Here is a 13500-nt window from a genome sequence, read left to right as displayed (position 1 = left end):
CTTCTAAGAATTAAAATACAGCTGTCGAGCTCACTTTTGGGGGGTAGGTGATTCAGGGACTTAGTGCAACATTTTACGGGTCCAAAGGGTCTTGCGGGGGAAAGTAAGCCCCTGCCCCCAAGGGCTGCCCTGCTGCTGGCTGTCAGTACTCTCCTGAGAGGTCTCTGCTACCCCAGTGGCAGGAGTGCTGACCCTCTGTTTTCTCTTCTCTGCTCCGCGTCGCCCCTGATACCTTGGGGCACCTGCCTAGGGAACCATCTTGTTTATTTGTTTGTTTATTTTTTTTTTTTTTTTTTTTTTGTTTGTTTGTTTTTTTGCGGTACGTGGGCCTCTCACTGTTGGGGCCTCTCCCGTTGCGGAGCACAGGCTCCGGACGCGCAGGCTCAGCGGTCATGGCTCACGGGCCCAGCCGCTCCGCCGCACGTGGGATCCCCCCGGACCAGGGCACGAACCCGTGTCCCCTGCATCGGCAGGCAGACCCTCAACCACTGCGCCACCGGGGAAGCCCTGTTTGTTTATTTTTAATTTTAGTATAGTTGATTTACAATCTTGTGTTAGTTTCAGGTGTATAGCAGAGTAATTCAGTTTTTTATATATATATATATATTCTTTTTCAGATTTTTTCATTATAGTTAATTATAAGATATTGAATATAGTTCCCTGTGCTATACAGTAGGTCCTTGTTGTTTATCTTTTATATATAGTAGTATGTATCTGTTAATCCCAAACTCCTAATTTATCCCTCCCCGCCTCTCTTCCCCATTGGTAACCATAGTTTGTTTTCTATGTCTGTGAGTCTCTTCCTGTTTTGTAAATAAGTTCATTTTTACCTTCTTTCATATTCCACATATAAGCAATATCATATGATGTTTGTCTTTCTCTGCCTGACTCACTTTACTCAGTATGACAATCTCTATATCCATCCATGTTGCTGCAAAGGGCATTATTTCATTCTTTTTAATGGCTAATATTCCATTATTTATATGTACCACATCTTCTTTATCCATTCGTCTGTCGATGGACATTTAGGTTGCTTCCATGTTTCGGCTATTGTGAATAGCGCTGCAGTGAACATTGGGGTGCACGTATCTTTCCGAAGTATGGTTTTCACCAGATAAATGCCCAGAAGTAGTATTGCTGGATCATATGGTAGCTCTATTTTTAGTTTTTTGAGGAACCTCCATTCTGTTCTCCATAGTGGCTGCACCAACTTACATTCCTACCAACAGTGTAGGAGGGTTCCCTTTTCTCCACACCCTCTCCAGAATTTATCGTTTGTAGATTTTTTGATAATGGCCATTCTGACCTGTATGCGGTGATATCTCGTTGTAGCTTTGATTTGCATTTCTCTAATAATGAGTGATGTTGAACATCTTTTCATGAGCCTTTGGCCATCTGTATGTCTTCTTTGGAAAAATGTCTCTTTAGATCTTCTGCCCGTTCTTTGATTGGGTTGTTGTTTTTTGGTACTGAGCTGTATGACTTGTTTGTATATTTTGGAGATTAATCCCTTGTAAGTCTCATCTTTGACGGACGTTTTCTCCCGGTCCGTAGGCTGTCTTTTCGTTTTGTTTATAGCTTCCTTTGCTGTGCAGAAGCTTTTAAGTGCAGAGCACTTTTTACCGCACCTTGTTTTTTGTTGCCACATCAGTATCTGTAATCCAAGCAGCTTGGTGTTTTTAGGCTGCGAGGTTGTTTCCAGCATTTTGCCATCACGGGCAGCTCTGCGGTGCAGCCGCTCGTTTGCTCCCATTGGGCCTGTGGGTGCAGGTGCCCCCGTCCGTCCTCAAGGCACCTGACGCTCTCCCAGTTCCAGCACTGGGCTCGGGGCTGGCCGGGAAGAGAGGGAAGCTCAGGCCTTTTATGAGATTCACTTTCTGAAAGAATGAAATTAAGAAGCTCTGATGCCACCATCTTCAGTATTTTGTAATTTAACGAGAGACCTCAGTCCAGAATCTGGGAAGTGTGATTTAGATATAACCTCTGGGGGCTTTTCTTCAAGTTTTCTTTAGGAGAAAAGAAGTCTGTAGTCAGTGGTCCGTGTTTTATTATACTGACAGTGCTTTCCTCTTAGGTGTTGATTGGAAGGATTTTGGTGTATATACATTTTGGAAAGTACTTAAAACCAAGGGCTGTTTTATAGAGCATCCTGGGTTTTTCTGATGAAGTTTGAACCACTTTCTCAAGAATTACGCAGTCAGGTTTGTAGGCAGCAGGGACACATCTGAGTGTTCTGTTTCCCACTGGTGGTAACGTCACTTATTCCCACGTGAAGGTTGTGCTTCTGGGACGGTGGGTGGTGTGGCTGGCAATGGGGGTGGCATCTTGCTTGTCCCCCCTTCTTTTTTTCCGGCTGCACTGCGAGGCTTGCAGGGTCTTAGTTCCCCGACCAGGGATTGAACCTGGGGCCACGGCAGTGAAAAGCGCTGAGTCCTAACCACTGGACTGCCGGGGAAGTCCTTCCCCTTTTTGACTTAATTGATTTAGTCTCTTAATTTCTGTTTCTTGTTTTATAATTTTAATATGCAAAGATCTGTCCCTTGGAAGTTACCCAGAGGCAGTCAGTAATTTATAGTGATTCGTGAACCTCAAGAATCAGGGATTATAAGTGATGATGTCAATAGTGAAAACAAAACATTAATTAATTAAAAAAAATATATATATAAGAGAAGATAAGTTCTTTTCAAAGGACCCCAATTTTAGATCTGTATGTAAGTTATCTACATTTTTAAAAATTAAAAAAAATTTTTTAAACTTTTTATTTTATATTGGAGTATAGTTGATTAACAATGTTGTGGTAGTTTCAGGTGTACAGCAAAGTGATTCAGTTATACACATACATGTATCTATTCTTTTTCAGATTATTTCCCCATTTAGGTTGTTACATAATACTGAGCAGAGCTCCCTGTGCTATACAGTAGGTCCTTGTTGGTTATTCCTTTTAAATATAGCAGTGTGTACATGTCATTCCCAAACTATCTGCAGAAAAACGTGGTCCGAAAGGATACACGCACCCCCGTGTTCATTGCAGCACTATTTACGATAGCCAGGACGTGGAAGCAACCTAAATGTCCATCGACAGAGGAATGGATAAAGAAGATGTGGTACATATATATATATATATATATATATATATATATATATATATATATAGTATGCAGTGGAGTATTACTCAGCCATTAAAAAGAATGAAATGATGCCATTTGCAGCAACATGGATGGACCTAGAGATTGCCATACTGAGTGAAGTAAGTCAGACAGAGATAGTTAGGGAGTAATCCACATTTTAAATTATAATGGCTTTTCTTCTTGCCCCATCCTCCCTCCTCCAAGGTCCCCTGGTCGTGCACGGGCAGGATCCCGTAATGCTGGGGGGCACCCCATCCGTCCTTTGCTCTGACTCTCAGGCCCGCAGTGGTTCCCCGTCCGTGAGGTCCTGTGTCGCTGTGTGGCCCTGGGCAGGTCACCCAGCATCTCAGAGCCTGTGCCCTCATCTGCGACACTGGGATGGCCACGCTCACAGGTGTCAGAGTGGTCTACGTTTCACTGCGCCCGTGTGGGTTTCACCTTGTCCAGGGCACACATTTACCCAAGGTGGGCGGGTGTCCTCCTTGTCTCTGCAGACGTGGGCGTGAGCAGGACAGTGTGTGGTGTGCGTGCAGGTCCCTGTGATTCTGTGTCCAGTGCTGTCCCCAGGTCTTCTGCCCCGTGCAGCCTGCCCATCCTCTGTGGCTGTCCTCCCTCCCTCGTCTCCTGACGTCATCCAGTGGTGCCACCTCGTCTGAGCATCGGCTTAGCGATCCCGTCTTGTGCCCGACACACAACCTCCATGCCCGCACGCCCCTGCCGCAGAGGTGGGGACGTGTCTCAAAAGTCCAGTGCCCTGGTCGAGGGTATGTATTGGCTTTATTCCCCGTGTGGTACAATGCATCCTTGTAGCTTATTTATTTTATACTCAGTAGCTTGTGTCTCTTAATCCCCTACCCCTACCTTGCCCCCTGACCCCACTGGTAACCACTAGTTTGTTCCCTGAATCTGTGAGTCTCCTTCTGTTTTGTTATAGTCACTAGCTTGTTGTGTTTTTTAGAGTCTAGGTGTAAGTGAGATCATACAGTTCAAATAGCATATTTCGAACAAGTCTCTCCAAGCGCCGAGATGTGCAGTCCTAGGTCCTGCTCGCACACGCGGTCAGAGTTAGACCCTGGTCCCTAAGGACACACGGTTTGCAATGATGGGGTCATTCTTTGCTGCAGGTCGTTCTGATGGCTGTTTAAGATGCACCCTCCCCCTGCCCTTCCACCAGTGCCTGATGGAGAAAGGTGAAAACCGGCCTTCTAAAAGGGATTCTTTATATTTGCGTAGGAAAAAATAATAGATTTTTCAAAGGCAAAAACAGACGGGGCACAAGCTTCCAGTTGGGAATCTAGCCCTTAGCGTTCAGTTACGGCCATTTTGAAAGCTGAGTGTATTTTTCACTTCAAACAGCTTTGTAGTTGTAGGGTCCCCCCAACCCAGCCCCCAGAAAGAGAGGCGTGATCCTTCAAAGCTTTGTTGCAGTTTTCTCCCATTTTTTTCCCCTTGCCAACATCATAAAAAAAAGGAATAATAATTGTAAAAGAAAAAGATGAGAGCGGTGGTTCTCAACATCAGAAACGCCCGAGGAGCTTAAAACAACGCCCCTTCTCCCAATTCGAGATCTTGTTTTCACTGGTCTGGGGTCCAGCCCAGGTAACTGGAGTTTTAAAAACTCCCGGGATGGATTTGCTGTGCCGCCCAGTGGTGGGCGCCGGGTCGGCCCGAGTGTATCGCCTGACAGTCCTGAAAGGCATGTTGCTTTGCAGGCCTCATCCCCAAAGTCTCTGATGTAGTAGGCCCAGGTCTGGGCTGAGATTTGTATTTTAACAAGTTCCCAGGTGATACCTGTGCTGTCTGTTCATAATCTGAAAACCACAGGACTGTTGGGTTCTGGTTAAGGGAGTGGACTTCTGGCCTGAGCTCTCCTACCTTCCTCAGTCCTTCCCATCACTAGCCCTGGGACCTTGACCATCCTGCCTCATTTCCTCTTGTAAACAGTGGGAATCATACACACACAAATCCATAGACACAGTTAGCCCAGGGCCTGGTCTAAACAAGTACATGGTTTTCTTTATATTGGAAATATATAGGTGGAAGGAGGGTGGGTTGTTTTTTTTTTTTTTTTTTTTTTTTGCGGTACGCGGGCCTCTCACTGTTGTGGCCTCTCCCGTTGCGGAGCGCAGGCTCAGCAGCCATGGCCCACGGGCCCAGCCGCTCCGCGGCATGTGGGATCTTCCCGGACTGGGACACGAACCTGTGTCCCCTGCATCGGCAGGCGGACTCTCAACCACTGCACCACCAGGGAAGCCCAGGAGGGTGGGTTTTACTCAAGTTGATCGTAAGATTTATTTTTTAGTTTATTCTGATTTTGGTATATATTTCTAATGAAAGTTATAATTTCATTGAAATTACCAGATTTCTTTCTTTACTAAGGCCCATAAAATTACCATATGATGAAAAAAACTCATTACATTCCTTTTCTTAATTAAAATTTTGTGTATTGGTGGGTTTTTAAAGTGTATTTTTAAGAATTTTGTCTTTTATTTTCTTTCTTGGATTTTCATAAACTTTGTTATGTTTTGCTTTCTGGTTTGTTTTTGACCAGATTTCCTTCCTTCTGGTTCAAGGCTGGGTTCACATTGTTTATATAATTTCTTTTCCCCTTTGTAGACGGTGCAGGAGTCGTGGCCTTATTCGTTCTCCTGTCATTTCTCTTGCTTTGTGTTACCTCTCGCCATAAGGGACGGTGCTCATTGACCTCGCTGTCCAGAGACGGTTATTGTATTAATTTTCTCCTTGGACCAGCTATTTAGGCCAGTGCTTGTTTTTAATTTTCAAGTGGCTGACTTGTTGCTTTTTACACAGATGTTTTTAATTTCTAGCTGTGTTGTGTTTGGCTGTCGCTCAGGGCGGGTTGGCACAGTGGCCGGCTGTCCCTGTGTCCACCCTGGCACCCGTGAAATCGGGTCTGTGCCTTCATGTCACAGGGGGGAGGGGGCTCAACACAGGTGTTTCTTAGCTCAGAGATCTTTATGTGTTAGCAAGATGCACTGATATTCTTTGTGGCTTAGTATTTTTTAAAATCATTTCGCAGGTGTTTGTAAATATTTGCACGTGTGCGCTTTTCATGCATATTCATTAATTCTGTCTCGTCATTGCAGGGTGTTGTGCGTTCTTTTGATCCCAGAGTGATTCCTCCCTTTGCCCTCAGTGATGAGCACAAGTGTCCAACGACAAACGCTTTTTCTCACTTTCTCCTTGGAGGTCTTAGGGTTTGGGTTGGTTTGTTTGCTTTTAGTGTAAACTTTTTACTGAAGCATAGCATCCATTTTTATAATTGAAGATTCGTTTATAGTGTTGATTTGTTATTTGGAGGGTGAAGACCTAACACTGCTTTTGCTCATTACTAATTACACTTTTATCTGTGTGGATTAGTGTTTCTTTGTTTTAATGATACTTTTCTATCATTGCCGACACTGTTATTGTTGTGTTTGAGTGTGTGTTCTGTCTCTGTCTCTCCCTTTTCTAGCTCTCTTTTTAAAGCTTTTCTATTTCACTTTGCTTTGGGTATTTTGTTTTACATCGGCATTTTTTTTTTTTTCTGCGGTACGCGGGCCTCTCGCTGTTGTGGCCTCTCCCGTTGTGGAGCACAGGCTCCGGACGTGCAGGCTCAGTGGCCATGGCTCACGGGCCCAGCCGCTCCGCGGCACGTGGGATCTTCCCAGACCAGGGCACGAACCCGTGTGCCCTGCATCGGCAGTCGGACTCTCAACCACTTGCGCCACCAGGGAAGCCCATCGGCATATTTTTGAATATTATTTTCAGAAGAAGGGAATTAGACAGTTGCCATTTATTGCTCCATATGTCATCCATCTTCTGAACCAGTTTTTTCTGCTTTGAATGCTTCTTCATCTGCCTGTTTTCTATTTTCCCTTTGATGTTTCAAGTATTACTAGTTTATTTTTATCCTCTTATTATGATTGAAAAGACAAGTATTCTGCTTTCAATTCTGCAAGTGATTATCTTAAAATATCGTGAACATTGCAGTTATGTTTTCCCTAGTAAAGGGGCAGGATCTCTGCCTTTTATGAAAGGCACAGGTTTCTTTTTAACAAATCCTACAGGGATTCATTTTAAGATTTGAAACTTCTCTTTTAATTTTTTTGTTTTTTCTTTTAAAAATTTTTTGTTAATTTTTTCCAGTTTTATTGAGATATAATTGACATACAAAACTGTGTAAGTTTAAGTTGTACAGTGTAATTATTTAAGTTTATTATGAAATGACCACAGTATTTAATTTTTAAACTAAATTTTATTCTTTAACCTGTCCACCAACAATTGTACTGTTTCATTTTATGCTGTTATACGTTATATGTTATACATTATTTATTACACATTGTTTATTATACTGTGATACCGTTTAGCCTTATTAGTTGGCAGATGCTTCTTGAGGCCCTACTACGTGCTGTCTGGGTGTGGCAGGCATCAAAAGGTGGGCAGCGTTTGCGGGGAGAGAAGAGAAAGAATGAAACAGACGCTCTGAGGAGCACAAAGAACATTTCCTGAGGAAGTGGAGCGGAGTTTCTCAGCAGTATTAAATGCACATTCTGGATATGTGGTTACCTAAAAACAGAAAGGGCCCATTCACACCGTCTGGGATTCAGGGGGTCTTGGGCATGGCTGGTTGCCTTAAGCAGAGGCGTCGCGTTTTCCTAGAGTGGGTCAGAGATGGAGGTGGGCACAGGGACCAGTCTGGAGCAGGTGCCTGGAAAGCAGGGGGCAGTGTGGGGATGGACAGGCCAGTGGGCAGCAGCCTCCAGGCTGCAGGAGGACAGCCCATAAACCTGGAGGTGGGCGCGGACTGCAGGCCCCAGCCTGACCCTGTTTTCACACTGTGGGTTGCAACCCATTGTTGTTCCTGGAAATCAAGTCCGTAGGTCACGAAAACACTAACGAGGAGAACAGAGCAGAAGGGGATGGATTGGGGCAGGCTGCGTGTAGTCTTCGCACTCGCTGCGCCGGGGTCACGGGGAGGCTGCAGGATCCACCCGGGCACCCGCTGCGTCCACCACAGTCAGCCTTCTCATCAGAGTCACCCTCACGGCGGGCGGGGTGCTGAACAGCTGAAATCCACCGTGAGTGTCATCTGTAGCTGGTCGTGATGTGAAAGGCATGAATAAGCACGTCATCTGCGTCAGCCTGAGTCTGCAGGGTTCCAGGGAGGAACGCCCCACGTACTTTTCAGAAAAAGGGTTGTTGAGTGCAGCACTTTTCAAGTTTATGACAATTGTACCGTTTTAATTTAGTACACATTGCCCTTAAAGTGAAAAAAAAAGAAAACCACATAAACATGAAAAGAACAAAGGCATGTTCAAGTTCAGCTGCTGGGTCCAGAAGTGTAAATATTGACAGTGTTAAGAAAAATGTTGACTCTAGAATCAGCAAACTTTTGACTTTGCCTGAACTGTGTTTCTGAACTACAGTCCAATAAGGAGAACAGGGCAGAATTTATGAGGAAGATTATTTAAATTTTTATCACAAGTTCAAAACTCAGTTGAAATGGGACATACATTATTTAGATTGGAATTCACGCGCAGGAGGACTGAACTTTCAGAAGTAAAGGGACGTATGGAAATAAGACAGCAAGCGGAACTTAGCGATGAGTCCCTTGAATCAAAGGAATGAAAGAGACAGTAGTGATTGGTACAATTTCTTCGTCATTCTACGCGTGTTAATGAGAATCCCTTTTATCACCGTAGATAGAAAGTTGCAATATTGACCTGCTTTGGAAACTGTTCCTCAGTATCTGTATGGAGCACACCATTTTTGTTAAATCCACGGATGATTTAGAATTTAACCTCTTTAAAGTAGCACAGTGTATCAGTACCTCTGTACTGTTGTAGGGCATTTAGAAGTAAGGTTTCCTCAGACTCACAGACAGAGAACAGACTGGTGGTTGCTACAGGGGAGGGGGCTGGGAGAGGGAATGGGTTGGGAGTTTGGGGTTAGCAGATGCCAACTGTTACACAGATAAACAACAAGGTCCTGCTGTACAGCACAGGGAAGTATGTTCAATATCCTGTGATAAACCCTAATGGAAAAGAATATGAAAAAGAATGTATATATGTATATAACTGAGTCACTTTGCTGTACAGCAGAAATTAACACAAGATTGTAAATCAGCTATATTTCAACTAAAAAAAAGAAGTGAGGTTTTCTGTCCAGAGTGGGTACAGGTTTTTTAGTCTCCACGAGAACAGGATAATGATAGAGCTTTTAGTCTTTGTCAGGTATGGGTGACAAATTATGAGATAATTTTTATGCCGGACTTGATGGATGGGTTCAGTTTCACCTCCTAGACAAGTGGGTTACACAGAGTCACAGAACTGAGAAAGGGTCAAGATACATCAAAATGGAAAAGCTTGAATAAGCAAAAGCTATATTTGGAACCACTTCTTTATATGTCTCTGAGCGTTAGCATCGAAACTCTGCCTGCTCTCATGGTTGTGTTATAAAAATTAGCGAAAGTTGTTAATTTTATTAAAGGAAGCTCACTGAATAGCCAACTTATAATTTTTTTAAACATGGGGATAAAATATACAAAACATAAAATTTGCCATTTTAACCATTTTAGCAGCTCAGTGGAATTATGTTCATAAAGCTGTGTAAACATCACTGCTATTTATTTCCAGAACGGCTTCATCATCCCAAACGGAAATTCTGTGCCCATTAAACAAACCCCCCACCTCCCAGACCCTGGTAACCGTTATTCTACTTTTTGTCTCTAAACTAGGTACCTCATACAAGTAAGATCGTACAGTATTTGTCCTTTTGTGATTGGTTTATTTCACTTAGCATTGTTTGTCTTTAAGGTCCATCCATGTGGTGGCGTGTATCAAAATTCCACTTCTTTTCAAGGCTGAATAACAGTCCATTGTTTGTTTGTAGTACATGTTGCTCATCCATTCATCTGGCAACGGACACTGGGTTTAGTTCCACCTTTTGGCTGTTGTAAACAGTGCTGCTATGAACATGCGTGTACAGGTACTTGTTTGAGTTCTTGCTTCCGATTCTTTTGGGTGTATACCTAGAAATAGAATTGCTGGAACTTGCGTTAATTCTGTGTTTAATTCTTTGAGGAATTGTCATGCCAGTTTTTATAGAGGCTGCACCTTACATCCTCACCAGCAATGCAGAAGGGTTCCAATTTCTCTGCATCCTCACCATACTTATTATTTTCCTGGTGTCTCATTGTGATTCGATCTGCATTTCCCTAATGACTAGTGATATTGAGAGTCTTTTCATGCTTGTGGATCATCTGTGTATCTTCTTTGGAGAAGTGTCAAGTCCTTTGCCCATTTCTGAATTTGGTGTTTTGCTTTTTTGTTGTTGAGTTGCAGGAGTTCTTTATTTATTCTGGCTATTAAGCCCTTATCAGATATATGATTTGTAACTATTTTGTCCCTTTCTGTGGGTCTTTTCACTCTCTTGAGAGTGTCCTTTGATGCACACATCTTTTAAGTTGGATGAAGTTCAGTTTATATGTTTTTCTCTTTTGTTGCCTGTGTTTTTGGTGTCGTATCCTCGAAATCATTGTCAAATCCAGTATCATGAAAAATTTTCCATATGTTTTATAGTTTTAACTCTCCATTTAGGTCTTTAATCCATTTTTAATTAATTTTTGTTTGTAGGGTAAAGTAAGAGTCCAGCTTTATTCTTTTGCATGTGGATATCCAGTTTCCCAGAACCACTTGTCGAAAAGACTGTCCTGTTGCCCAGTGAATGGTCTCGGGACCTTTGTTAAAAATCAGTCCACCATGTGTCAGGGTTTATTTCTGGGCTGTCTGTTCTGTTCCATTAGTCTATGTCTGTCCTTATGCCAGTATCACACTGTCTTGATTACCATAGTCTTGTAGTAAGTTCTGAAATCAAGAGATGTGAGTCCTCCAACTTTGCTTTTCTTTTTCAAGATGTTTTTGGCTATTTGGGGTCCCATGAGAATCCTTATGAATTTTAGAAACAATATAGCGATTTCTGCAAAAAATGCCAGTGGGTCTTTGATAGGGATTACATGGAATCTATAAATTGCTTTGGATAGTATTAATTATCTTAACAATATTAAATATTTCAACCCACGAATACATGATGTTTGCCTTATAGCTGTGTGTTTGTGGTGGGGAGGCCTACGGGGCATCGTGGCGTGATCCTGGGATCTTACAGCTAGTGGTTGGGGTGTTAATGTGTGTGTGTATTCGGAGATTTATTTTAAGGAATCGACTCCAGTGAGGGTGAGGCCGGCAAGTCTGGGATCCGTGGGGCAGGAGTTTGCTACAGCCTCGAGGCCGGATTCCTTCTTCTCCAGGAAACCTCCATCTTTGCTCTTAAGGCCTCCAGCTGATGGCACGAGGCCCACCCCCACCGTGGAGGGGACTCGCTTCAAGTCCCGTGTCTGCAGATGTTTCCACTTCTACAGAATGCCTTCGGAGCAACCCCCCACTGGTGTCTGGTTAAAGGGCTGGGTGGTAGAGTGTGGACAGACAGACACAGGAGACTAAACTGCCACGGGGGCGAGTGGCCTCAGGGCTGGAGGAGCCTGAAGGCCTGGGGGCTGCCGGTCCTGCGGAGGCTGCAGGGAGGCCACCAGCCTCACCCGTCCTGCCGTGGGGACAAAGCACCTCCGCCATCTTGTTACCATTGCCAGGTCTCTCCAGCCCAGCGGCCTCTCGCGGGCCGTCCTCGTGTTTCTGTGCGGGTGACTTAAAGAGTCCCAGAGACCTCACAGAAGACATAACTGGGTGACAGTAAATGCTTCTGCTCCTTTTAGCTGTGAGGACAGTTTGGTAGTGTTTTAATAATTTGGGGTCTGTATTAGTTTTCTAGGACCCCCATAATAAAGTATCATAGACTGGGTGGCTTAAACAACAGAAATTTATTTTCCCATAGCTCTGGAGGCCAGAAGTCTGAGGTCAAGGTGTGGGCAGGGCTGGTCCCTCCTGAGGCCTCTCTCCTGGGCGTGTGGATGGCTGTCTTCTCCCCGGGTCCTCACGTGGTCGTCCCTCTGTGTGTGTCTGTGTCCTCATCTCTTACGTTCGATCAGGACCCATGGTAATGTCTCATTTTGCCTTGATTACTGCTTTGAAGACCCCACCTTCAAATATGGCCACATTCTGAGGTCCTGGAGGTTAGGGCTTCAACATATGAGTTTGGGGCGGGGTGAAGGGGACACAGTTCAGCCCATAACCGGATCTGACCTTGATTATTTTTGCAATCATCTTTGGTGGAATTAGTATCCCCAATTTTATGCCCTACCTAAGTCTTTCAGTTTTCCTCTGAGAAGCTTCTGTGAGTCTTTTATTTCTGAGTTCTAGAAAACTGAGCCTGTGATGTGAGTTGAGGGAGAAATCTGAAATGTGAGGAGCCCTGTCCCGTGACGATTTCTGGTCTTTCCCGGTCTGTCCTCTGCGTCCTGCATGTCACATTGTGCCATTGTGCTTTAGCTCATCCTCTCTGTGGGCTGTTTGCGGTGCTTCTGGAATTTCTCTCCCGTGGATTTAGTTCCCTGCAGTGTTGGTTCTGCTGGCACCAGCATCGGTTCGTCTTGTCCTGAGCAGGTCCTTGTCTGTAGTGTTTCTTCCAGTCCCATCTTTCCTGGGTTTTCTATTCTTTCATTGAGAGAAGTGAACCATTTTCTCAATTTCTCTTATTTTTCTCATAGTAAAGCTACTTCAGGGAAATAAGCCTTTACAGGCCCCGGAGGGTAAGATTGGGAAACACCTTCTCAGCTCTGTTTCCCGGTTCACGCATCATCGAGGCTCTGGTTACTGTTCACTGAAATGCAGCCTCAGGGGTGAGCCGTCCCCTTGGAGGGGACACTGGACACCCACCTGTCCCCGTAGGGGCGGAGGGTGTCCCTCCAGGTAGCCCTGGACGTGGCAGGTGGCCCTTGTTGCTGTCTGGTTTTCTCCCCTCTGACAGGGTGATGCTGAGGGCCCCCTGAGCCCCCTTTGTGAACCCTGCCTGCGTGGACACAGGCCCTGAAGAGCCAGGCGGTGTCTTTCCGCCGGTGCTTCCTGAGAGTGAGGCTGGGGGCTGCCACGGAGAGAGTTCTGTTACCAAGGAGCACAAGGTTCATCTGTGGGGAGTGAGACCAGGAAGGGGCATCTGCAGCTCAGTGTGGCAGATGGAGCCCAGAGTGGACACTGACTGAGCTATCGTGGGTGGTGGTGATTGGTGAGGGGCAATTCAGGGGGGCTTCCTGGAGGAGGTGATCCCTGAGCTCATTTCTACAGGGTAGCAGGACTTAGCTGCTGATGGAGTTGAGAACAAAGCCTATGGGTGCAGAGTGTGTGTGTGTGTGTGTGTAGCAGACAAGGGGGCTCTTCTCTTGGAGAAGGTCACATCATAGGTGGTCTCTTGTCTGTGAGTG

Source organism: Phocoena phocoena, chromosome 9 (assembly GCF_963924675.1).
Source record: "Phocoena phocoena chromosome 9, mPhoPho1.1, whole genome shotgun sequence".
NCBI classification, from domain to species: domain Eukaryota; kingdom Metazoa; phylum Chordata; class Mammalia; order Artiodactyla; family Phocoenidae; genus Phocoena; species Phocoena phocoena.
This window is presented reverse-complemented; position numbering follows the sequence as displayed.